General features: G+C 42.7%; 2 pseudogenes; one reads left to right on the forward strand and one right to left on the reverse strand.

The window, feature by feature from the left end:
- Positions 1-1,051: 1,051 nt before the first annotated feature.
- Positions 1,052-27,749, reverse strand: part of LOC147001808 (uncharacterized) — a 72,448-nt pseudogene continuing 45,750 nt past the window's right edge.
- LOC147001809 (uncharacterized) lies at positions 17,603-26,126 on the forward strand (annotated as a pseudogene).

The raw sequence follows: 27,749 nt of genomic DNA on the forward strand, positions 1-27,749 counted from the left end.
GAAAACCAGAGGCATCCAGTTCTGTGTTTCCTGTTTTTTTTTTTTACACTCCCTTATTGAAGGTTTATATTTCCTGGGATGTATTAGAGAAATACTGTTGTGTTATTTCGTTGTTTGTCCAACATGATCATCCACAGAAAAGTACATTATAATGGTAACTAAATTTATGAGCACAAGGATGCATCAAGAATACTTTTTTCATCATGACATTGGGATCCACAGAGGTTGACACACTATCCACATCTAGAGCAGTGCAGCTCAGGCTGGTGGGGAACGGATTATGAAGCCTAAGCAGGAGGAGACTTGCAGAAAACCATTGTTGCCTGATACAGGATGAACCACACATGAATACAAAAGGTTCTTATGAGTGAAATGTTAGAGGTCACATTTTTATTCATAAGAATACATTAATTTTTTCAAAAATATCTTAAAGTGAGTCAATGCATACAATGTATAGCCTCAAGAAAATAGCAAATTAATTACAGGAACAAAAAGATAAAATAAATAACAAAAAACTTCAAATGAAAACAAAGAAAGCCAAACACGTAAAGTAATCAAAGCTCAAACCAAAACCAAAACACAACAATTTAACTAAGTAGCATTCTCTGGCTCCAGATTTTGCAGCACAGACATACAGCCCATTGCTGGCCTTGGAAACACAGTGGAAAGGCAGTCAATAATGGTAGCAATCTCTTCAAGATGAATGTAGCCATGCTTCACTGGGGAGGTTGTTGATAGTCAAGTCCTCTCAAGGCTAAGCATGACATGTTACAGGCGATAGCTCAAAGCTTTGCAAATTCACTTGACTGACCTCTACGAAATTATTCTTAAAGAACCATAAGAACAAGCAACAATTTACTCTTTCAGACTCCTCCTGGATGCCTAGCAGATCTTGATGTCCCTAGGCACTTCTCTGAAGCCCTCCACAGGGGCACTCTTGCTGGGTCAGACACTAGACAAAATCAAGGCCTCGTCCCATGTAGGAAACCCAAGAAATGGAAGAAAATGCAGCCCAAGTTTACCATGGTTAGTAGGAATGAGATGCAGTTGTTCACTTTCTTTGCACACTCAGTGCTCCTAATGGACAGCTCTGTCTGAAGGAGCTCTTGTCCTGATCTGTGCACTCTTCAACCATCTGCTGGAGTATTTCAGATCTAGGAGGGGAAGAGACAAAGGCCTAGTGAGGTCCTGTCTTGTCAGCTATCCAGCCCCCAGCAGCAGTCTTCAGCAGAATAATCCAGTATGACCTTTCAGCTGAGTTCGTTCTCTTCATCCCCAAGAAAGAAGGTTAAGAGAGCCCATGGAGCTGGGCAGTGGTGGCTTACACCTTTAATCCCAGCACTTGGGAGGGAGACACAGGTGGATTTCTGAGTTCGAGGCCAGCCTGGTCTACAGAGTGAGTTCCAGGACAGCCAGGGCTACACAGAGAAACCCTGTCTTGAAAAACAAAAGACAAACAAACAAAGAAACAAAATAATAATAAAAAAAAGAAAGAAAAAAAAGAAAAAGAAAAGATCCCATGGGCCTGCTATTTTCTTAGCTTTTAAAAACTGCTAGAAGTCAGTTATATAGGTACAGGAAATCTACTTGGTTCCTCCCATCCTGGGCTCTAATTCATCTCAGAGACATCGAAATGATGCTGCATCCTTTCAGCCACGTCCTTTTGCTTAGTAACCAGTTCTTTCTACTTCAATGGGTCCTGCAGCCTTTCCTCGAATATGTCCTCATCCTGGTCAGTAGACGATGATATTGTCGATGGAGGCATGCATGCACACAGAAACACATACTGATGGAGAGACAAACACCCAGACATATATACACATTCCAGAACATAGACAATTACATGTGTTCACAGATACAAGCATAGGACTTTGCAGGAAAGTGGATATTTTCCCAGTTAATGATAATATAAGAAATCACCCAGGACACTATAGAGACATACGATAAAAACAAAACAAAACAAAAAACAAAAACAAACAAACAAAAATACTTGATAGGATAAGAACATAGTGGACATAGCCTATAGACATCCCAGTCAATGAATTGTTTTTCTCTGATAAACAGAAGTGAGAAATATGAGGTCTTGACCTGTTATCCTAGACTGCCTAGCAATTTCCCAAGGCTGTGCACAGTAGGCTTAGTTCCCACCAGAAGATACTAGATGGTAGCTGACCAGTCTGCTCCTTCTTGCTGACTGTTTCCCAGGGGCTCAAAGTGAGCAGCATTGGCCAATAGGAGCTCCCTTTACCATAGCCTTCCTGACTTTGGAACCAAAGCTATGAGCCCACACAACTAGGAAATCTCAATTACCACCACCCAAAGTGACATTTTCTCCTTGTAATGTGATTCTGTCAGGTATATTCTGAGGAACAAAAAGCTGACTAAGCTCCAGACCAAAAGGTTGCCTGCATTGTCACACTCAGCACACTCAGTCTATGGAAGTGCTGGACCATATTGTCCTTGTTCACTCTTGACTGAGTAACATCTGGATAGTTTCTACTTCAGGGCTGCTCTGAGGAGTACCAATACAACCCTGGTGTGCCATAGTTTCTCTGTGAACACATACTTCTTGTTCTGGAATTGCTGGGTCAATGAAAATTGCAGTTCAAATTTCTGAAGAGCTATATGTGGCGTCTCAAAGGACTACCCCATTTGACACCACCAGAAATGTGTAATGTCCTCATTTTCCCCAACCATTCTTAAGGATGATTTTAACATAGAGCAAATGATTTTTGAATAGCAGCAGTTTCAGAGGGCTACAGACAGAACACAGTGCTTGTGCTTTAGACTATCATGAGCCTAAGGGGCTGTCTGAGGCAGTTCTGTTCTTGCACTTCACCATAGATATTGGCCTTAGGCTTGGTACAGTCTCAGCACCAAGCCACTCAATCTTTCAAATAATAACACCCTGGACAAACTCCAAGCCAAGGACAACCGAGTGAAGCATAGGCAAAGTTGGAAAGAAAATGGTAGCAGGCAAGGAGGAAAACAAACTAGGATGCTGAGAAGATGCAACAAGTCCCCTGATCTTCCAGTGGGCAGTCACTATTCACCAAGTGCAGAGAAGGAACACAAAGTCTTAGCCAGCCTTTTTGACTCTCAGGCACATTGATTTGACTCAGAAGCCTCCTCCTTACTTCCAGGTACCAAAATCATTTGTTTTCCTACAAATGATTTTAGTACAGTTAAGTTATTTTCCCTCTCCAAACTCTTTTTTTTTTTTTTTTTTTTTTTGGTTTTTCGAGACAGGGTTTCTCTGTATAGCCCTGGCTGTCCTGGAACTCACTCTGTAGACCAGGCTGGCCTCGAACTCAGAAATCCGCCTGCCTCTGCCTCCCTAGTGCTGGGATTAAAGGTGTGAGCCACCACGCCCGGCTCTCTCCAAACTCTTGAACATCTGACTTTACACCATTTTTGTCTTCTTTAGTTCTAGTGAGCTAGGTGGACAGGCATGATGATGGGCTGCTGTATTTGAAGTTTTTCCAATGCAATATGAATTGACTGAGTACTTTTCTCATTAAAGATTTCTTCTATTACCATTTAAGATGTTTGCTGACCATGTGAATATATAAATATATACATACATATATATATATATATACAAAGGCACACAAGTGTATCCCTTCACACACACATGAACGCACACATACAAAAAGTATACATGAATACATACTTGTATATAAAAGCACCTACAAGAAGCACCTACCATTACTCAAATATGAAACATAAGCATGCTCTCCCACACCTGGGCAAAAATCACACACACATACACACACACACACCCCCCAATGAAAAGACTGCTATGTTTCAGCACATTTCCTGTCACTTGAGGAACTTGTGTGACCTAAGATGTGTAAAAGGCTCTTAGACTAACACAGCCTGTGCTGCACTGGCCTGTACTTATTTCTTTGTCAGGAACTTTTTCCATTCAGATACTTGCTGATACTACAAGTATGGTGTAAGTTCTGCACAGACAAGCTGGTCCACACAAGATTCGAGGTCCTAAGATAGAGGGTTCCAAGAACATCCTCCAGCAAGCTCCAAGTTGAAATATATTCTGCTCTCTAAACCTACCTTGGCTACTTCTCAGAAGACCCTGTTAGCACCAATAAAAAGTTAGCCACAGTTATTATCCAGGAACTTTTCAATATTTCAGTTCATGTGATGTAAAAACATCCCTAATATCAGCCAAAAGGAGGCTAGTGATTCAAAATGCAGTGATTTTTCTGAAATGCAGCACTCTGCAAAACTATGAGGGGGAATCTGTACAGAAGCAAAGTCATGTCCATGATACACTCAGCAAAACAATGTCAGCAAAGGGATGCACTGTAGGATGTCCACGAATCCACTTGGTGAAGCCAGTAAGACACTCATTAGATTTCAGGGGGTTATCATAGAGCAAGGAAGGCAAAGGAGTCTAATTTTTATTTTTAAAATGCTTACATTGTTTAACTTTTTGTTTATTACTAAAGACTTTAATTATAAAACAATAAAACTGAAGACTTGCCTTCTGTCCTAGGAGGTTACAGGGTCCAAGCTACTCTGAGTGAGTTGCCATAGAGAAGATCGCAGGATCTAGTTCCTAGATAATTCAGGAAGTGACATCCTGAGGTACTTCTCCATACCATAGAGCTAGAAGGGCTTGCTGTCAGTGGTCCAGGAACTCCTCTGCCTAGAGTGGTTAGGTAGCAGTGGCCAACTGGTCCTATTGAAAGGACCACCCAGATCCTTGGAGCTCTGTTTTGTCTCATGTCTGCAGCTATCTATTGTTGAGCACCCTTTTGTGCCCTGTATCCCACTCTGGTTCCAAGAATACAATGTCTGCTTCGTGGTTGTTTCTCACATGGGTGGGCCTCCACCCCAGGGTCTGGAAGTTGTTGAGGGAAGGACTGGGAGGGGGAATCTGAGGTCACATGGTCAAGCATATTCAAACCACCACACTCCTCTGCAATCTCTTAAGACATTACGTCACTCTGTCCTACTGTTTTCCTTTTTCTCCTTCATAAAATATGTGTTCTACTGTTTTGTTGAAATATCCTCTCTAGTGCACTAACTTTGATGGATACTCTATTTAAATACACACATCTCTTGATATTCATTGTTACCATCCACATAAGACACATCATGTGGTATTTGTCTTTTTGGGTCTGGGTTATGTCACTCAGAGAGATTATTCATGTCTCCATCCATTAACCTGTAAATGTCATTTATATTGTCACAGTTCATTACCATTGTGTATATGAACCATATATTCATTATCCTTTCATCAGTTATATTACATCTGGGTTGTTTTGATGTCCTGACTATTGTGAACAAAGGAGCATGAGCACCCCCTTCTCTCTGTCTGGGCTCTCAAGTTCACTTGAAGGTCATTGAAGTGATGCTGCAGCTTTACTGCCAAGTCTTTAGGTGACCAACACCTTCAGCAGGTACTACAGCCTTTCCTCCAGTATTTTCTGCTCTTGTTCATTAGATAACTGTGATGCGGTGGGGGGTTATACGCATGTGTGTTTGAGTGTGTGTGTGTGTGTGTGTGTGTGTGTGTGTGTGTGTGTGTGTGTGTGGTTAAATAGGTGGAGAGACAGCTTCTACTGTCCCAGCTTACCTGATACTGGTTTTCCCAGACATCACAGATCTTCTGATGGGACTCTTCACGGTCTCCTCACCTCCTCACAGGACTCTTGCAGCATATCTGCTACTCTTGTAGGTTTCTTTTCTACCATCTCAACATGTTCACCTTTCCTTTTGCTTTCTTTCTGGAGAAGGCTGTGGAGGGTGCTGAATGATGAACAAAAATTTGTAAGCCTCAGCCAGCTTCCATCTGCCACCTGTACTTCTAAGTACTACTACCCACCCTGAAAGGTTCATGGTTCCCAGACAGCACCAGACTAGAGCCCACAGTAGCCATGCCAGCATCTCCAAGAGGCAGGCTAAGTCCAGAGAAAAGCCAAATTCTAGAAGTTTCATACAACTTCCGAAAATTCTAATACCAAAAAGGATGACACCAAAAGGATCTATGCCCCTCCAAATACTAGATGTGGCTCCCACCTGTGCTTAACTGTCCATGGCAGTGGGAAAACATTCAGTACTCAAGTCATTCAAAACAGGACAATGCCTTCCCATGTAGTACCTTCCAATAGTCTCTTTAGGTATCTAAACACAAGTGACATTGTATGGTTGAGCGGCATAGGGCCAGGAGAGACCATGCTGAGTTCCAAATAGTGGCCTGAGTATGAGGGAATGAATACTTGGAACCCAGTGATGCCCCTAAAATCAGGGCAGCATTCTCAAGATGAGATTCCATTCCTGACCACTGTGGCTAGTCATGTACCTCAGCCCGTACTGCAGTCCTACTGGCTCTGGATGGCATAAGCTAGCCAGCCATGCTGTGCTTGGAGGGCAATGTCAGCTAGTATCTGATGTGATACAAGTAGGTCCTGGATTCCCTAGTGCTTAGCACCACCAAGCTGTGATTCCCTGTGTCCAAGGCACAAGTACCTGAAGGTCTGAGACCTTGGTTTATGTCCAGGAGGATTTTCTGTTATTGTTTTTGCTATCAGACATCTAGAGAACTTAAAAGAATCCAGCAAGAATGCAGTGTAGCAAAAGCCTACAGACATGGACTCCTCATAGAGGACCAATTCTGTGTGTGTGTGTGTGTGTGTGTGTGTGTGTGTGTGTGTGCTTGTGTCCCTATGGGTCCTGAGAGTTTGTAGTTTACAGTGGGGCCTGTTTTGAAGTGAGACTGTCGCCATGGGCAGGGAGCCCCATTTTAAGCAGCACTGCTCTTAGTCCATGTGTTCACCTTCGTGGCACATTGAAATCCCATGGGGGTTATACACACACAAACACACACACATATATATGTATATATATACATATATTCTGATGTTGAGTCTTCTCCCTCAAATACTGACTATTTGCTCTGTGTAGTAATAAGAGCTCACAACTGAGAATCTGTGTTCTGAAGATATAAAACTAGGTGGTAACAGGGTGGGCCAAGACCTGTGGCACAGACTTCCTGGGAACTTTTTAGAGTGGTACTCTTTTTCTACAGGTCCATGAGGGAGGTCTTGAAGCCCTGGATCCCTTACTAGGGAACCCCCACCTGTGTTGTTGTCCTGGGGTCAGGATACTGAGTTTAATAAGCACCAGAAGGTCTCAGTATATAGGAGGCAGAATGTGGCAGCCACTGCATGAGGGTAGTCCAGGACATAGCCTGAATTCATGCGATCCTTGAAGCCTGTGTCATGGAGTAGCTTCAGTGACTAGAGGAATGGGTTAGATTTATTTTCCTATACTCAAAGCAGGCAGAAAAGGATGAAAGTCCTCCATGTAATATCAAATATATCCAGAAGAGGGTGCTAGATCCTCAGTACTCAAATTATCCAGAAGATGGGATAAGGCAGATTGCCATGCAGTAAGAAAGACATCCAGAGAACATCTTAAGAACAAAGTCAGCTTGTGGTGTAGCCCCAGGAGCAAGAAGGAGGAGTCTGCCGCCTGATGCCCTCTTCTGACAGTCAGAATGAAATTAAGGAGCTCTTGCACAGCAGCTGCAGCCTTGACAATTCCTGCTCCCTGTCAAACAAACTGCTTCCCAGAAGCTCCAAGCTCCTGATTCCCATTACTGGAAGTCCAAGCTCTAGAAAGCACCTTCTCTAGAAAGCTCCCTCTTTCATGCTCAGGATTCACAGTGACTTCCCCAGGACCATTAATTCTTACTCTTTAACAATAAGACCAAAGGCCATCTTGTGGTTGCCTCTTTCTGGTCTCTGTATGTTCATTGTTCTCTCCTCCAAGAAGCTTGCTCAGTTTTGTCAGCATGTCTATGGGTGAACCACAAAGGTAGTTAATGAATGCTCCAAGAGCAGTTGGAGTCACCATAACATTAGTAACATCACAGACAATGCCAGGGCTCTCCAGGTCAAAATACATCTAGGGAAGGGACTTCTGATGTCACACAGGACAGCTCTTGCCTTCCTCCTAAGTACCTCACCCAAATTGACCTGAAGTCAAAGTGCCTTTTCCAGAGAGTGGGATAGATTGCCTTTTGGGACTCAAAATATTAAAATGTGGCTATCAATCACCTTCCAATGCCAAAGGTATCCAGAAGAGATCCTTTGGATCCCCATGCAAATCCACATGAAATACCCAGACTCCAGAATAAGACACTAGGCAATACACAACACATCTAGATAAAGTGTGATAGATCCCCTTGCAGTACTAAAACTATCCAGAAGAGGTTAATACACGTCCAGCCAGTTTCTATGCTGTGAGGACTGACCTGGACAGAATGGAAGATGTCACCACTAAAGAGCAATGTATGGTGATGTTGGCCAGGTGTTCTGGAAGAATTGCAGCCCAGCTGGTTATTGCAGGAGAAAAACTGGAGCAAGGTTTTGGTTCATGTCCTGAATCTTATTCTACAGAAAAATTGTAGCAACACTAATACATATTAGCAATGACCAATAGCTATAAGGGAAGTAGTGTTACACTAAGCATACGTCAGTACACTATAATAGTGTGTTAGCTTTTTTTCCCCATTTTTTATTAGGTATTTTCCTCAATTACATTTCCAATGCTATCCCAAAAGTCCCCCATACCTACCCACCCCCACTCCCCTACCCACCCACTCCCCCTTTTTGGCCCTGGCGTTCTCCTGTACTGGGGCATATAAAGTTTGCAAGTCCAATGGGCCTCTCTTTCCAGTGATGGTCGACTAGGCCATCTTTTGATACATATGCAGCTAGAGTCAAGAGCTCCGGGGTACTGGGTAGTTCATAATGTTGTTGCACCTACAGGGTTGCAGATCTCTTTAGTTCCTTGGGTGCTTTCTCTAGCTCCTCCATTGGGGGCCCTGTGATCCATCCAATAGCTGACTGTGAGCATCCACTTCTGTGTTTGCTAGGCCCCGGCATAGTCTAACAAGAAACAGCTATATCAGGGTCATTTCAGCAAAATCTTGCTAGTGTATGCAATGGTGTCAGCGTTTGGAAGCTGATTATGGGATGGAACTGAGGGTATGAAGAATATACAGGACATGTACAAAGCTGGTATCCTGTTGTCTAGACATTTTTAAGCACTGCAGATGTGGGCTCACAAATGCATCTTTGCACTCAAATGACATATACTGTTTTTAAAATTAGAATTATATTTAATCTTATTTTTTCCTTAGAGAAAACGAGGTAGGTTTTCTTCCTTGGGGCAACAATATTTCCATGTTTTTAAGCACTTCACTTTTACTTTGAAATCTTTTAAAATGACTTCCTTAAGATGCACAAACTGTGATTCACTAGGCTCATGCTGAATCTCCTTCAAAGTCTTGGCAGCAGGTTGATCTAAGAGTAGGGACCTGCTGTCATATCTCTGTTTAGTTTTTACTCTTTAGACATTTGCTAGCCAGGCAGTGGTGGCACCTGCCTTTAATCCCAGCACTTGGGAGGCATAGGCAGGTGGATTTTTGAGTTAGAGGCCAGCCTGATCTACAGAGGGAGTTCCAGGACAGCCTGGGCTATACAGAGAAACACTGTCTCAAAAAAAAAAATAGACATTTGCTGAAGATTTGCAGGTAGAATGTTTTATTTTTGCAGGGCTTGTTTTCAAAATAACTGTCTTTACATATTACAGTGCATGAATAAAGAAACAGGAGCAACTGCTTACTATTTCTCAGTTAAATATCTTTGTATATGGTCTGCAACTCACACTGATAAAATCATTTATTTTAGTCTAGGGTAGAATAAAAACATAATTTACACTTAATTTACTATTTATTACTGTGTTAACTACAACAAACACAGCTTATTTGTTATATCTTCCAAAATGAATTACATGACATTTAACGTGTGAACAGATGCTTCATATAAAATATGTTGCCTTACCCTATCTGAAAATCTTCAGACTTAGGAATATGTTAAAGCCCATTTATCAGTAAATAGCTAGTTGGAAAGCATCATAAAATCTCAAATCACTACACACCATCAAAAAGCAAGCAAATGGCTAATTTTTGCTTTACATTGTATAATGTGTAGTAAACAGTTATACATTATAGTGTACATCAATAACTCATAAGATATAAAAACAATGAATTTGTTTCTTCTAAGAGGAAAACTGGGCAGTATTAAATCTTTGGGGAAATGACTGAGAGAAAAGGTCACAGAAAACTATTACACATAAAGCTGTAAATAAATCAGATGACCATGTAGATAGAAATAGCAAAAATAAGTAAGTAAATAAATAAATAAATAAATAATAAGAAAAAGCACAGGGTATTAGCAAATCACTTTTAAAATATTGAAGAGTGAAGAGAAACAAATAAGACCATATAGCTTAAAGGACTACAAGTGGAAGGCACAAAAAAGAGGAAGTTATATTTCATATCATTCAGAAAGTGTCTCTTGCATAAATGCACTGAGTTCCGTTTTAACATTGCATACCTTCCACGTGAGAAAATAAACAAGGTATCAGGTGATAACTACTGGTTTTCCTCAGTACCATAAAACAATTAAATTGCTATTCTGTGAATGCTAACATCATTGAGAGCATGTGGTTTGAGAACCTCATCTTACCTACCTGGAAGCCAGTCTTCTCCTGTTTGCCTATGGAATAAGATGTAGAACTCTCAACTCTTCCTCCATCCTTCCAGCCTGGACATTGCTATGCTCCTGCTTTGATAATAATGGACTGGATCTCTGAAACTGTAACCCAACCCCAATCAAATTTTGTCCTCAGAAGAGTTGCCTTGGTGATTTAGTGTTCACAGCACTAAAATCCTCACTAAGACAGTTTGCTTTGAAAGTTAATTTCTAGAAAGGACTTAAAAATCTTTAGCAAGGTGAATGGATATAAAAATGAATAAACAAGACTATGAAGATGGCCGAAACACAACAGCTCTGTCTTTTGGAATATGAAATGGAATCTTAACTCCATGACTTCAGGGAGAGGTGAGACATAAGAAAAAGTAAGCAAAGGCAACACAAAACAGAAGAGGGCTAGACACCAGAACTTCAGATTTGTGAAATTAAACACAGACTATAACTTTATAAGGAGAAGCAGTAGGGGAGATGGGAAATTTTTAACCTAGGCTATGTGGATCCACAGAGAAAGAAGAAAGGTCAGCCTTTAGAACAAGAATAGGTCACAACCTCCCTAATTGCATGCACTTCCTAATATTGTGGTGATTCCCAACAATAAAATTTGTTGGATGATATTCATTAACTGTAATCTTGCTACTGTTATGAATAATACAGTAATTACGTGACCCACAGGTTGAGAGATGCTGCTCTGAACACCCCCCTGATGAGCTTTAGGAAAATGATGCTTTAGCTGGGAGACAGGCAAGGGGCATCACAAAGGAACCTCTGCAAACACCATCCTAATTACAATTGCTACCATGGCGCTCTTTCAGGACCATTTAAAGGTCCATAGGTTTTTAATATCTCCTGAGTTCAAAGATCTTCATTTTGCTCTCAGGCTAAGGAAGTGACTTCCCACTCATGTTATTAGAACCACAGCTGCCAGGGGCAGCAGGGGCAAAGGTGCAGGCTCTCCAGTTCAAATCTAACTCTGCAGAGAAATCAGCTTAAACGCCCTGTGGTTGAGGAATGTCAGTTGGTTGAAATATTCAGGAAAGTATCAGCCAGTATTCTGTTAAGAGGAGAAAAGTCACTCAGAAATATAAATTCACACCTGAATAGCATCCCGACCCTGGCTTTATTGATTGTTATTCTGTCAGTTTCCCAGCTCCCCTCCCTAACCTAATTGAGTACAGGTTTTAAATACCCACGTGCTTCAATTTCTTTTGTCCCCTTTCTTCTCTGTAAATAGTTATGGGACTCTTAAGATTACAGAACAATTACTCACTATAAAAAGAATTCACAATATCCCCAGCCTTCTACCTTTCTATTTTTGAGTCTATTTTTTGGACCTTCTAATGCTCCTTGAAGAGAGGCATGCTGGCAAGTACTAATTTTGGGTGGTGTTTATGGAGGTTCTTTGTAATGCCCCTTTGTGTTTGAACACCAGTTCAAGTCCTTCCCATACCATTCAATACTTGCAAATATCAGATACAGACAGAATGATAAGCCATGATGATGTCTTCCAAGCAATAAAAGCCCAAAACAGAACAGATTCTCAATCATATTTTGCCACAGATCTTTCAATAAGAGCAAATGCTTGTATGAGTAAGAAATGTAAGAAACACTATCAGATTCCACAAAATCATTGTTGCTTCCCCCTTATATAAACTGGATAACAGTATACCACCATCATGACAACTCACACCAACCGCAATACAGATATCCCCGAGAGTCATATAAGCTTAACAAGCACGTGAAAATTGAATTCCAGAACAAATTTAAAAGCATGGTGTGGTAGCATAGGAAGACTTTAATCTCTGCACTTGAATGGCGGCAGATGCAGGCAGATATCTGTGAGTTTGAGGTCAACATGGTCTCATGAGTTCTAAAAGAGGCAGGGTTTTATAGAGAGACCCTGCCTCAAAAATGAATAAATTTAAAAATAAAATATTGTACACATCATGAAAATGTAATATAATTATGCAAAGATAACACAATAGATGTAAATCAAATAAATGTATCTCAGCACAAAAATAGTCTCAAAGTTAATAGTTGAATTGTCATCTCAGTACCTGCAGAAAATGCATTGGACATGTCCATCATCACCTCAGGATAAAATTCCTGAAGAAACTAGGACTAGGAGAAACATGCCTCAGCCTAAGAAATCTGCTATTCAACAAACATAGTCAACATTATAGTAATGGGAGAGAGAAAAAGTCTGTATAAAATAGGACACAAGACCAGGATATACACTCTCTCTACCTTATTCAACACAATACCTGAGACTTAGACACAATGAGGAAGTATAAAGAAACAAGATAGAAAGAAAATGAACATGTGGATCCCTGCAAACTCCACTTTCATTAGGGAAGTGCTCTTGGTGAGGTAAGAGGAAAAATAAGGTCAGTTCAAATTAGTCAGCAAGGCTGGTTCAAACTTCTGGAGCTTGATGCCTAGTGGATGAATTAGTACACATTTGAACTCAGTAGAGCTTTGGAAAATGTTTCCTATTGACAGATACTACAAGAAAACTTTAGGCATGACTAGGTCAGAACTCCCCTTCAAAGTATATGACTTCAACCAAGCACCCATGACCTTTTCACCCAGAATGAGTTGTCCTGACAGAGAAAAGGCATGTGAGTTCTACTAAGGAAGTCAAACTTATATTGGACAAGGGATACCCTTAGCAAATGGTGCCTGGCTATGTGGGTGCTCATATGAGTGAACAGAAATCAGATTCCAAGATGTGACACTGGAATAAAGTCATATCACAACGAATTAAAGATCTTATTATAATAGGTAGAAATTCCTAAGAGAAGCCACACCAAGATGTAAGTAAGGACAAGTGGTTTTGGGGTATAATTCTAGTAATACAGGGGTTCACAGTAAATGAGATGAACAGATGATTCTAAAAAGAAGTTAACTGGTGAATAAATAATGAACCATATTCAATATTTTCAGGCATAAAAGGAATGAAAATTTAAAGAAAACCACACCAACATGCAATCTCATTCCAGTCAGCATGTGCACAATTAAGGGAACAAACAACAAATGGTGAGGAGGATGTGAGGAAAGGAGCCCTATTCACAAAGAATGTAAACAAACATAGACACTGGAGCAAACCTTGGTTTAGAGAATACTCAAAGTCTTGAAATAGAACTGCCATCCTATGCTGCAATCCTACATTTGGACATTTAGTTGGAAGATTGATGTCAGTAGAGCTGCCTGCATACAAGGATGTGCACTGCAGCACTGTACACGAAAGCCACATTATAGAAGCTGCCTGGAAACACACTAGAAGATCAAAACACTGGGAAATAGAAAATGTTATTTAGAATGCACTTATGTCATCTGCTGGAGAATGAAGGGAATGGAAGACAGTCAAAGGGATGAAATGAGCCAAAATCAAAAGGACAAATGCCACACATTTTCTTTCATCATGTTGAATCTGGACTTAAAAATAAGGTGATATCAAAATTTAGTGGGAATAGTCTGAGAAATGGTCAGTATAAAGGATGTGGTGTGACAGGAGATGAAGAACAGAGAAAATTCTATAAAATGCATTGTGTGTATTTGTGACAATGATGCAATGTGCACATAATAGATGCTATAACAGCCTATGTAATAATATATGGCAGTAAATAATATTATACAAATGCTTGAGGCCTGAGTTCAGAGTCCTATCTCCCCTCTCTAAAGCTTTTCATGGAGTCATGCACCTGTAATAACAGCAGTGGGGCGACACCTAGGAAAATCCCCGAGTACACTGGGTAGTGTAGCCAATTGTTGAGGTCCCTGATCAGTGAGAGACCTCTTCTTGAAAATTACAATGTTAATGTGTTTGAGGCAGATACCCAGTAGTGACCTCTGGCTTCAACTTTATGCACAATCCTACATTTATCCACACCCCCTAAAAGAACATTGTCCTGGAGCATTACTGACTAATGTATTGATGTCATACCTTGTAAACTTAGTATGCTTCATCATGTCTTCAGCTTCCACTCTGTTCAAACAACTTTCTGACAGTTCATTGCTTGGTGTCTTCTCTCCAAAAGTTAGTTTCTACAGAGTAAAGAGAATGATTTTGTTATGTTTTTTTTTCTATTTTTTTTTTAATAATCTTCTTACACTCCAGATTTTATCCCCCTCCCAGTCGACCATATGATTGTTCCCCACCCCACATATCTGTCTAGACACCATCTCCACCTGGATGTTCCCACTCCCTCAACTATTACCCCACCAGCCCTACCATACACCCTTGGGCCTCCAGTCTTTTAAGGGTTAGGTGCATCTTCTCTGACTGAACTTAGACCTGGCAGTCCTTTGCTGTATACGTGTTGGGGCCCCATATCAGCTGATGTTGCTGTCTAGTTGGGATCTAGCTTAGTTGTGTCCTCGGTTCCTGCTACAGGGTCACCCTGCCCCTCAGCATGCATGTCCTTTTGGGTCTGAGTTACCTCACTCAGGATGTTAGTTTCTAGTTCCATCTATTTGTGTGCAAAACTCAGGATGTCATTGTGCTTAGTAGCTTAGTAGTATTTCATTGGGTAAATGAACCATATTTTCTATATCCATTCTATATGTGGGACATCTGGGTTTTCTCCAGCATCTTGGTATCACAAACAAGGCTACTATGAACATAATGGAACACGTGGCCCCTTGGTATGGTGGGACATCTTTTGGATGCAGACCCAAGAGTGGTAAAGCTAGATCTTCAGGTAGATCTATTTTCAATTTTCTGAGGAACCCCCAAATTGATTTCCCGAGTGGTTTTACAAGTTTCCAACCCACCAGCACTGGAGGAATGTTCCTTTTTCTCCACATCCTTGCCAACATGGACTGTCAGTTTAGGTTTAGATCTTAGCATTTCAGATGGAGGTAACCTGGAATCTCAGGGTCATTTTGATTTGCACTTCCCTGATCACTAAGGACTTTGAATGATTTCTATAGTAATGCTTTTTCTTTTTGTTCACCCTTGTCAGGTTTTTCTTTTTTCTTCTTTCAAAACTATTATGGATTTAAAAGAAAAGCAGGGAAATATATAAAAGTAGACATATGTGTGTACATGCTTCACTCACTTTCTCCAGAGGTTAACTGCTTACAATCATAGCAATGTGGTCCACACCAGGAAGTGCAGACTGGCATGACACTTTTAGTCAACCTCTTCTCACCCCACTCAATGGTCCACTCACCTTCTCTTTTGTCCTGAGTCTGCATCTAAGCCCTTCCTTATGTCATGTTGCTTCCTCCTGTTTTCCTCCCATCTGTGAATGCTTTAGACTTCTTCATCATTCTGACCTTAACTTTTGAAGAAGATTGGGAAAGTAATAAGTAACTTCAACCACAAATTAGACAGAAGTGGGGAGGATAACAAGAAAAGTATTTTTTTCAATAATTTGTAAGCCTGGATACATAAACTAATACAATGAAAACGAAAGCCAAGTAGTGATCCAAAGAGAAAAATCTTATGAGGCATTTTGCTCCTTATCGATAATTCTACCAATTGGAAATCTTAGGCATAGTATTCTTATGAGATTCATGCCAATGTGAGCCATAGTGTGAGAAGCAGTCTCAAGAATTTTAACAAAAATAAATAGAGAAAGAAATAATGGAATAAACAGAGATATAAAAAGAGACAAGAGCAAATGAAGAAGGGAATTAAGAAAGGTGGAAGAAAGGAAGGAAGGATGTAAGGAGAGTAGGTAGGAAAGAAGGAAGAAAGTATGGCGGGAGAGAGGGAACATGGGAGGGATAGAGGAAAGAAAGAAGGAACTCAGAAAAGGAGGAAGCACAGGATAATCTTTTTTAACTCTGGAGAGCCCAAATAACTTAAATTCTAATCCCCTATCTAGATTAAATGAACAACTGCTCCCGTCACTGTTACAATGAACTTCCACTATACTTTAAGGTATATATGATTTCTTAGAATCAGGCAGTAGGCATTTGTGGTACATGACTTTACCTGAATTTCCCAAGGACAGCCTGGTGTATGGAGTGAGGTACAGACCAGCTAGGAATAACACACAGAAACCCTGTCTCAAAACCACCATGAGAAACAGAGAAAGGAGAGAGAGAGACAGAGACAGAGAGAAACAGAGAGACAGAGGCACACAGAAACATAATTAAGGGACACAGAGAGAGACAGAAAGAGAGACATAATCTCACTCTGGTCTAGACTATTCCCATGAGGAGAACACAGGAGGTATTCACCTACCTTGCATTACTAATAAGATCATAAATTATTTGAACATAAACTGAGTCATGGGCTGAGTTGGGAAAGGTACAGCAGATCTCTGCTTTACACACAGAAGCTTCAGTCTTGACAATATCTCTGTGGAAAAAAAATGTTGTTCTCATCCCACTCAGAAGAAACTTTTGATACAAGATGGCACGCATTTATGGGTTTCTAAAAAGGAAATCTAGTTTAGTTCCTTAACTTGATAAGAGGCCTCAACCAGAAACACACACCACACTCTGTTCCTAAGTCAGGAATCAGGAGCATTTTCTTTAGAGAGGGAACTTTGACAGAAGATTTCCATCATTGGTTCCATTTAACCATTTAGGTCTAAGAAAAAGAAATGGGAAAAATTAAATCATCGTTACACAATGATATCATTATTTACATACTAACTTAAGAGAAGGTAAAGGTAAACTATTTTAGACTTGAAACACTTACTAATTTTAGAAATGAAGAAGTGGTTCTTAATTATTGATATTCAAATATTTATGATGGCTTTTGGGATCCAAAGTCAACCTTGACCATGTTAGTGGGTTGTGTACAAGACCAGCCCTGGCTACTTAAGACTATCTAAAATCAGCAGCCTGTCTCCCACACACCATATTGCAAATACATAAGCCACATGCTATCCTGCTCTCTGGTTGGGAAACTATCCTAGGGAACCATTTGTTTTGAAGGCTTTTGCAAAAGGCAAGAATTTACTCTGATGACATTATCTAACCCACATTGCCTTCAAAGGCCTCATCTGTAATGTCATAGATTGTTTCCATTCTCTTGCTACCTCAAAATGAGGCTGAAATTACAAGAAGAGATTTTCTGGTGGGTGAGGGAAGACTTTGTTGAGACCCAAACAGGTGAGAGGAAAAGCCTGCCAGTGTCCTGACAGCTCAGAAGAGACAACCCTGACAAAATCCTCCACCATGACAGATAGTAGCAGAGAGAGAAGTGCTGGATGTAAAGGTCATGTAAGCATCTTAATCAAGTGCGTTGTTCTTAATAAATAATGGAGAACTCATGAATGTCAGCTCATTGTGGCCTCTTAGGACCTTTAGTGACTGAATCATCTCCTCCTTTCCTGTATGAATGCACTGACTATGAAAAATTTATTTTTTACTCATTTTTAGCAAAGGCTAACTTCAAGACCTGCCCAAGTACCTCTCCTCCCTGCTCCTTTCCTGCTGAGCCAATGTTCTCTGGATTGTTCGTTGACTTCCCAGCATCAGTCTGGACTCAATATATTTTGTCCTGATCTGTCTTCTAAGCTGTTTCAACATTTGATTTCTGTGCCCATAGACCTTGTACTAAGTCTCACTTCACACTCTAATTCCTAGGGATTCCCCCAGTCTTTCACTGTCATAGAAGTATGCAAAGAAATCCTTCACTGTGTTTTATTTTTTAAATTAGAACTTCATAAGTTTTAATTTTTATTCAAGGGAAAACCAAAAGTTACACAATTTGACATAAAATTCCTCCCACATGACACATATCCTTTATGTAACACAAAACTCCCAGTTTAGAGATAAATTCATGAATTCTAAGAAATTCACAAAGATGATTTTTATTTGCAACTGTGGAATATGACAGGCAGTATCAGTATAAAAACACTGAGTCCAGCCATGAGTCTTGAATGCTGTGTTTTCATGTGAAGGATATTCAACAAAGGAGTCAGACTTTGATTCAGTTTGTAAACTTTGCACAAATTTGGTTATGATAGCTTGCTGCCCACAGAGGAAGTTAGTTATACATAAACAAAAACAACCTTATAGTTTATTATTTTGTTTTGTTTTGTTTTTGGGTTTTTGTTGTTTTGTTTTTTCCACAGCTGAGGACAGAACCCAGGACCTTGCACTTGCTAGGCAAGCACTCTACCACTGAGCTAAATCCCCAACACCTAGTTTATTATTTTAATGCAAGCCATTGTAACTCTTCTTTAGGTCTGAATTTTTAGCCAGCTGGTACATAATGTGAACCATAACCAAGGAAAGTACACAATGCTAAATTAACATAAAACATAAGTTGTAGCAGAAGAAAAAAAAGGACACCAAGAGGGGTAAAATCTGGTACAGTCAGCTTCATTGGTTTGCGGGGTTGTTTTTCACATTGTCCAAGTGATTTTGTAATCTAAACCATGACATTTCTCATCTGCTTGGTAACAGTTGTTTTCTAACACTATAATTAAAAATACTACAAAGTATAGAATAAACACTCTTGTGTTATAAGCTATTTGCCACTTACTATTTTTGAATAAATTGTTTACTTAAATGAATGCATGATACCACATGCTTGTTCCTGCAGCTATTTATTGACTATTATTTTTAGATAAGATAAGCATATTAATTACCGGCAAATAAATTGTTTTAAAAAGCATTGCTAAGTGTGAACAGTCATAAAATGGGGGAGGCTCTCACTTGTATCTTTGGCTAAGAGCCTAGTGATTGGTAGTGATGCTTTTATAAGTATAAAATCTAATAATTTGCTTTGTGTATGTGATATATGTGAAACCATAAATAAAATTTGCTCAGAAACTGAGTTTTAGTTTAGAAGATGCGCTCAAACACAAAATGTGTTTTATAAGTTAAGTTTAAAGGCACATCATTACTGTTTTATTATTTAAAAAATTACTACAATGCATCTGTAGTAAAAAACTGTTTGCTGTTTTCTATAGCAACTTTTATTCCTTTAACCTTGCTTCATATTACAACAGAATTAATTTTAAAAAGGAAAAAAAAACTATGGTGAAATTACTAACATGGTCTAATATAAAAAAATTCTTACAAGCAATATTTTCAATTTAAGAAGAATTTTGTTGATTTTTCTACAAAGTACAGAAATTACCCCTCCTGTAATTTTTTCTCTCTCCATGTTTAAGAAGTTTAAAAATTTTGAGATCTAGAGATATAGATTTGGGGAAACATCGAATTATTTTCAAAGACAGCTATTTTCTTTTACTCCTTGTAGAAAGTCTTGAAGACCTTTCCTCCCCTTCACCAAAATTCTCATTCTCACCTAAAGTAGCTGCATCCATTTTTTTCTCAGGTAAAAGAGACATTCTTACAAATGTTCAAATCTCAAAGTCCCCAATAAAGCACTTAAATTAAGCACTCTTCCTTATGTGTGCACGTGTCTGTTATTTTGCAGTAATTTTTACTACTGAAATTGAATCTTTTTAGCTTTCCAGAAATACCTTGGTGAGCCCTCAACAGTTTCTAACCACTTAATAATTGTGACCCTGCCAGCCCCTTCAAATAGATCCTTAACCACAAGCGTGCTTGGCCATTCCCAAACCATAGCCTCTGTCCAAAAAGAAAAGATAGGGTTTTGTGAGGCAGAAAGGAAGTGAGAGAAAACAAAACAAATGTAGCTCAAGCTGGAAGTGAAAAGCGCTTGGACAGATTGTTATTTTCTTTTCTTCACTGCATCCTGCCATTCCTCTTCCCCCCACACCCCACTCCTCAATAAGGTCCGGTTTTTGGTGTAGGAAAATGTTATCTACCACCCCGTGGAACCCCCATAAGTACTGTTGCTTTATTTTGCTTTCATTTGTCCTCAGCAGACTGATATGCCCCCTGCCTCACCCTATCAACACCCCAACTCTGGGGGACCTTAGTTTTTGAAACCCTGCAGACCTCCGACACTGCATCCCACTGGATCCCTTTCATGCCACTTATTTTCAGTCGTGAGATTCCCCCAGTAGAGTGGTTGCAGTGAGAACCAGAAATTTTCATTTAACTTTCGCCTGCCCTTGGTTTTCCCAGTTAGGAACAGATCACTGGGGAGCACAGCCAGGGTCAGGCAGGGCCTTGCTCACTTGCTCCAAAAGGCTTTAATTTGCACACTTGCCTCCCGGTGGTTCTTGGGTCAGGAGGCTCACAGGTCCATGCCCCATGTTCATCCACTTGGACCCCCAGCCGGGACCAAAGCCCCAAATCCTCCCACCCCCCACCCCCGCCTCTCCAGCTGCCCCGCGGGTGGCGCCCTCTGCCGTCCCTCCGCCCTCTGCCCTCTGCCACAGTGCCCACCTCCTGCCTGCAGAGCACTGCTCACCTGGGCAGCAGTAGTCAGTTACCTACTCCAAGGGGCAAACACGTGCTGGGGCAGACAGACACTCCTGCTTCGCAGGAGGCCGGCGCCCCTGGACCGCAGGTAAGGGGCCACGGAATTGCGTGGGTGGGCTGAGGGGCCGGGGTCCCTGGCGATGATCAGGGTGGCTGAGAGTAATGGGGTGTAGGGGGGCTGTGTGGCCCCTCGGAATCTGCTTGGGTTAAAGTTGAGACTGGGTAGGTTATGGGTGCCAGCTGGGGGAAGCTAGAGGAACCTTCCACAGCGGGGACACCCCGACACCAGGGTCCTATGCCAGCTTAAACAGATTTCGTGCTTAAAATACCCATGTGTTCACTTTTCATCGAGCTTCCCCAAACTGACTCTACTTGGACAGTCACATTTAAAATTGAACGTGCACCTTCTGGGTGGGATTCCATGCTGGAGAATGTGTTTCCGCGACCCCATGTTTATTTGCCCTGTGCAAGTTCCCTCTGTAGCCTCCCGAGGGGTGTGGGTATGGGCCCCATCTTCCCAACTAAGGAGTAAAACGTTCGCCCAGGATTCCTGCTGGCGGCCCCTCAAGGTGCATCATGCATGGAGTAGTGCACGCAGCCCATCCGGGTTGAAGCCCCGCAAGAGGGCACTCTTGCTTCACGCCCCAAATTTACTTTTCTTATTTAAAGCTTTGCAGTTCAAATGCACACCCTGGGCAGGAGCAGCCTGGGGATCTGCGGCGCACTCATCCTGTGCACGGGGACGTTATCTGCGTGAGCGCATCTGCGTTTGTTCACTCGCGAAGGTCGCAGTCCTGCGAGCGGCCTCCCCTTGCTGCGCTGGTGGCAACCCTTTCTGTGTTTGGCAAGGCTTGGGGAGAGGCCCATGAAGGATTTCATTGAGTGTGAAGACGGAGAGCAGAGACAGAAAGCAGAAGGAGGAGGCTGCAGCCTTTGTAGTAGCGGAGGAATGCGGAAAGGTTGAAGCACTAGGTCAAACTTTTTTGGGAATGGGGTCAAGTCACATTCAGCCAGCGTGGGAAAGCAACAACAACAACCAAAACGTGGAGGAGGGGAGGGGGCTAGGCACCGCTGCTCCGGTCAGGGCGGTGTAGGCCCGCGGGGGTGGGAAGGCTGCCCCCTCCGGGAGCCTGGGCTGGATACCCGCAGAGGGTGAAGGCGGGCACCAAGGCCATTGCTCCCTCTACCTGGAGGGTCCTTTCCGCAGCTTTTTAGGAAAGATCTCAAAGGGGCCAGGAGTGGCCCTGCCTTGGCCAGGTGGTGCTATGCTCGCACCCAGTGGGGGTCGCGCCATGTGTTCTTTAATTCCAGGCAGAAGAGCGAGCGGGGGAGGAGGGGTGCAGGCAGGTAAAGGCATGCAGGCCATTCCGGACACGCAGCTGTGGTGGTGAAAGACTCTAAGACTCCCAAAGGGAGACACTCACTCAAGCCTCGGGACAGCCGCGCACCCAAGAAGACACTGAGACCGAACTTAAGATGTAGAGAGTAAGATTTAATACAGCAACGACAAGAAAGCACATAAAAAGCACATAAACCAGAGGCTCTGGGGTCGAAACTCATACACCAAGCAAGGTGCAGAGGAGATTCGACGCCCAGCCCAAATTTTTCACAGGCTTTTATAGGAGAAGGGCAAGGGGAAAAGTACAAGTTTTACGTCACCAAGGGGTTCTGCCAAGGGTTATTCTCAGGGACTTTCCAGGGGCTTTTCGTAACCAAGGGGTCGTGTCCTATATTTTGGCAATGTACCCGATCTATTGGAACATTCTGGGGTAGTACCAGGAGGCCCCTATCTCAAAAATGTTCTTGGAACAGTCTTCAGTTAGGAGGGGTAGGACTAGGTTTGTTCCAGGAGACCCTTATCTAAAAAATGTTCCTGGAACAGTTTTCATTTGGGAGGGGGTCGGACTCTGGGGTAAAGAGTTCAGGAATGTACTCTGGGGTGAGAAGTTCAGGAGTGTTCCGGGAACAGTCTCTAGATGGGAGGGGTAAGAGGACTAGAGGACTTTGAGTTGAAGAGTTCAGGTGTCCAGTAATTTTCCTCTTTCATTCCCCACTCCTTCTAGTGAGTAATTCTAATCTTAGAATTTCAGAAGTCTATATTTGTATGCGGAGAATACTGCATTTACTCTATTTTAACATGGGAACAAAAACAGAATGAGAAGCATTAGTAAACAGAACTAGGCAGGGGCCCTTTTAGCGAGGCTTGAGGGTCTGGGCATGATGTAGGTGCACGTAGATCAGATCTCTGGCTGGAACTGGTGAGATGTCCTTGGGGTACCCAGCTCGTTCACTGTCTCGGCTGTTGGGATCCCTGGCGCGATGTCGTCAGCGTACTCAGTCCGATCCTTTTCAATTGTGACCAGACCACCTGCAAGCCTTTTAACTTAGCATATAGAGCATTATTATAACAACATAGGTTTAAACACATCATTTAAGACAGTGATGGGCATAGGAGTCTCATAAAGGATCTTAAACAGAGTAAAACTGAATCAAGAGGGAGTATTTCTAGTACGTTTAAATAGGGCATAGGGAAGGAACACCAAGTCTATGCCAGTCTCCACGATTAATTTTGTCAAGGTCTGTCTTAGAGTTTTAAACTAATTTTTTATCTGTTCTGAGCTCTGAGGTCTATACACACAATGTAATTTTTGACCTCTAAATACTTGGCCACACCCTGACTTACCTGGGCAACAACAAAAGGCAGGGCCATTATCTGACACTATTGCTTTTGGCACTCTGAACCTTGGAAAAATTTTCTTTAATAGTCTTCTTGATGACTATGTGAGCAGTCTCATTTATCCATTTTGAGAACGTTCACAAAAACCAGAAGGTATTCATACACATATTTTTTTTTTCAGTAAAGTCTATTTTCCAATTGATGTCAGGTCTGTCTTTTTAAGGGAGGACTAGTTTTCTTCTTTTAGTTTAGTCTTTAGACTGCCAGGATTATTGCTCTTTGGGATGCCTGTTTGGCGATTAGATCTGCCATCTGATTTCTTCTGTTCACAGTATCTTAGGTCTTTCTCTGCAGATGTCAACAGCTTTCTTTGTCTGTATATTGTTCTATACAGTGGCAAAAGCATACCTGCTGTCAGTGTAGACTTTTCTTTTGTATCAAAACCACAAGTTCAGCTTTCTAGGCTGAAGTCTCTTTAGGGAGGCTGCTGACCTAGATCACTTGCTTTTTGTCCACCGCTGCACTGCTGTCCCCGCCTTCCGCTTACCTTTAACCATGAGGCTACTGCCATCTGTGTACCAGTCCAAACTCCCAGGCCAAGGTTGATTTGATCTTTACCTGCCGAGGTAAGTAGCCCCCTCTGTTGGTAGATGCTTGGTGTATGAGTTTCGACCCCAGAGCCTCTGGTTTATGTGCTTTTTATGTGCTTTCTTGTCGTTGCTGTATTAAATCTTACTCTCTACATCTTAAGTTCGGTCTCAGTGTCTTCTTGGGTGCGCGGCTGTCCCGAGGCTTGAGTGAGTGTCTCCCTTTGGGAGTCTTAGAGTCTTTCAGTGGAACAAGGTCCAGCCCAGACTAAGGTTGCCTTGGGACATGAAGGCTCACTTGGTCATCCCTAAACAACAGAACGAGGAGGGGGCGCTCGACCTTGCATGGGACCTCGCCTTTAGCCTTTGGAGTACAGAGCAACTGTCTTGGCTACCGACATTCAGCCGCCCAGGATACCAGGGGGCGGTTCAGAAGTCGTGACACAAGGGCTGTCCCTTCTCACACCCGGGAGACCTACGTTTACTGCCCCCCACCCCCACTGTCATAAGGGCGATTGCTTTTGCACTGGTTGAAAACTTAAGGACCAGTCCCGGCTAGCTAGCAAAGTCCCTAAGTTACTTTTTCAGGACAGGACAAGCTAAAGTGTGATGGACCTGCCTTTCCCACATCCTTGAGATCTTAGTGTGTGTGCGGGGGAGGGGGGGCACGGCACTTCTCCCCTTCCAGGGCCCCTCACTCTCCCACCTCTAGTAGTCCCAGCCCTCCCCTACCAGATGGTCTGTCCTCCCTGAGTTTCCACCAGGGAGGCCCTCCAAGTCAGAGGCAGAATTTCATCTTCCACTAAGCTTGCCTTACCCCAAAGACCATTTGTGAGAGCTAGTCCCTTTCAAATGTCTCCCTGTAGAAAAACTGAAAGTAGAAAGAAAGGAAGCAATCTACAAGTAGATGTCTGACCACCCCTACTCACATACTCGCAGCACTGGGTTAGAGGGTCCTAGGAGCTCCAACCCCGTTCTGCGGCCCCACACGGGTGAACCTATGGTGCTTTCACGCCAGCTTCCGAACTCCCTCAGGTCGCCCTGTACCCCGCACAACCAGGCCCCCGGAGTCAGGGAGGGCAGCGGAGAGCAATGATATAGGTATAAATATTAAGCCATGACATTAATGAGCCAGGCGCCTCCCCTCCCCCGCGCTCTGGGCACACTGGGCTGCTGGGCAAGCACCCTCTCTTCCTGAGCTGCACTCATCCCCAAGGGGCCCCAGCAACTTTTTCCTCGCAAAGACTGCACGAGCTCTGCTGGGGGAAAAAGTAACTTGGTTTTTCTCCGAGAAACTCGGCCGGATTAGGAAGTCAGGGCGAGTGTGTGTGTGTGTGTGTGTGGGGGGGGGGGGAGTGGGCTGGTGGAACCCGGTGGAATTCTCCTGGGCAGTCTGATCACACTTTCTCCTTGTCCTCCTATCTCCTCCTCCTAGGTGCAGAAACTGTGGGCAGACTATATAATCGCTGAGGAGGGGGAAGAGGAGGGATCGGCGCTCCCTTGTGGAGGCGGCTACTCTGCTAGGCTAGGTTTCCCTGAGGCTGTGCCGGGTTTGCACCCAAGGGCTAGGAGGTCAGTCCTTCTAGCCCTGCTGCCCTGAGTCTGACCCCGGGCATTCCGGAGGAGTGTAAGTCAGCCAGTGCGCACCCCGGTTCCACTGTGCTGCTATGGCAGCCTGCAGACAGCAAGAAGAACAGCCTGAGTCGCGCCGATTAGCAGTATGAGTAAGTGGCAGAGATTGGCGAAGGCGCCTATGGGAAGGTGTTCAAGGCCCGCGACCTGAAGAATGGCAGCCACTTCCTGACTCTGAAGCACTTGAGAGTGCAGACCAGTGAGGAGGGCATGCGGCTCTCCACCATCCACGAGGTTACTGTGCTGAGGCACCAAGAGAATTCCAGCACCCTAATGTGGTCAGGTGAGATGGGAGCCCTGGCCATGGGGTCCAGGAAGGTGCTGGGCAAGGGGAGGCTGGTGGCCCAACTAAAGAGTTGACTTTCCCCAGATAAAACCGATGACCTTGCTAGACAGGGCAGAAAAAGAGACCTGCGGTGGCTTCCAGGCAGCCAAGCTATTCTGAAGAGCTTTTGCTCTGCCTGCTCCAAGGGGTCCAGGGGCATTGGGTGTCTTTTAGGGACAAAACCAGACAACCCCAGAAATGTCCCTCCAGCCCTTACTTAACTTTTTCAGTCCGTGGAGGGATTTTTGAGAGACAGAATGAGATAGTTATCCAGCTTGCAGATAATTAGAAGGAAACTTTAAGGGTAGAGCATAATGTAAATAAAGTTTAAGAAAATGCAGAAATGTGCAAGAATGTGTTTGCCAATCACACCCACAGTGGTGCCTTTTTTATATAGTTGTAAATTGGCTTCTGATGGTCTTAGAAGTTCAGAAGTTTAGACTGTGACACCTGGTGTTAAACATTGTTTGAAAAATGTCTCTCAAGGCTGGGTACTGGGAACATTGAACCAGGAAGATCCAGAGTTCAAGACCCTCCTGAGCTACAAAAGACCCTGTCTGAGAAAAGAAAGGGAGGGGGGGTAGGTAGTAGGGTGGAGGGCGATTGCATCTCAAAAGGTTTTCTGATTGTATCATTTAGTATCTGTGGACTGGTATGATCTGACTTAGAATGCCTCTCTCATTGGTTAGATGTGAGTCTGTGCTTTAGATTCTAAAGCCTCTGTTTTCCCTGGAAGAGTTGTGCAGGTGGGTGGGGGAGGCATTCCTAACCCACTCTCCTGTGATTGAAGAGAATGGTGTTTTCTTGAAGATGCTGGGATTTCCCCATTGTGCCTTTTGTCATTCTCTTTTTTAAACAGATGCATAGCTGGAAGTTAAAAGGGAAAGCACAGACTTTTCTACAAATTAGGTGATGAGTTAACATTCTCAGGTCTTCTTTTTAGAGCTATGAGCTTGGCGTCTTCATCCTGTCTTCTCATTCCTGTAGGGATTTCTTACAACAAATATGGGCCTACTGTATGCCCTGGTGCATCCCAGGCTTGATGAGCCAATAGTGTCCTACACACAGATTTGCTCTAGTTTTATGGTTCGTAATCTTGAATTCTGGAGCCTTTGTCAGAATAAGACTGTGTAGCCAGAGTGTTCCCATTCCACAGGTGAGTTCTGTTCGTCATCCTTGTAGACTGTCCGAATCTATCTTTGGAGAAAGTAATCCATGGCCACTGTGTGCTCCCTGAGATTCGTGTTTACTCCTTCAGGTTAGTCCAGCCTTGAGTAGACTTTGAAGGTACAGATAGAACCAGAGGCTGATGGACACCTCTTCCAAATAACTAACTTGTCCAGTCACTGGTTTTTAAGCTTTTCCCATGTTATTTTATTTCAGGATTGTCAAATTGACTCCTTTGTCTTCTGGAGGTAATCTGCAGACTTTGCAATGATAATCCCACTCAATCTTATATAAAAACACTAAGATGAGTGGTCCTGAAACTACTTAAGCAATTACTCAACATCCTGTAGGAAGACAAAACACAAAATTAAGTACATATAATAGTGGACAATTTACTCCAAAAGAGAGAGCAGAGTTTGTAGACAAGAACAAACAGCCAATAAGGCTCAGAAACGAGTGGGGCTCTGCAGCCTGAAAAATGGGACAACAAT

The sequence above is a fragment of the Mus caroli genome, unplaced genomic scaffold (genome assembly GCF_978045245.1).
Source record: "Mus caroli unplaced genomic scaffold, Mus_caroli_1 scaffold_12, whole genome shotgun sequence".
Classification (NCBI taxonomy): domain Eukaryota; kingdom Metazoa; phylum Chordata; class Mammalia; order Rodentia; family Muridae; genus Mus; species Mus caroli.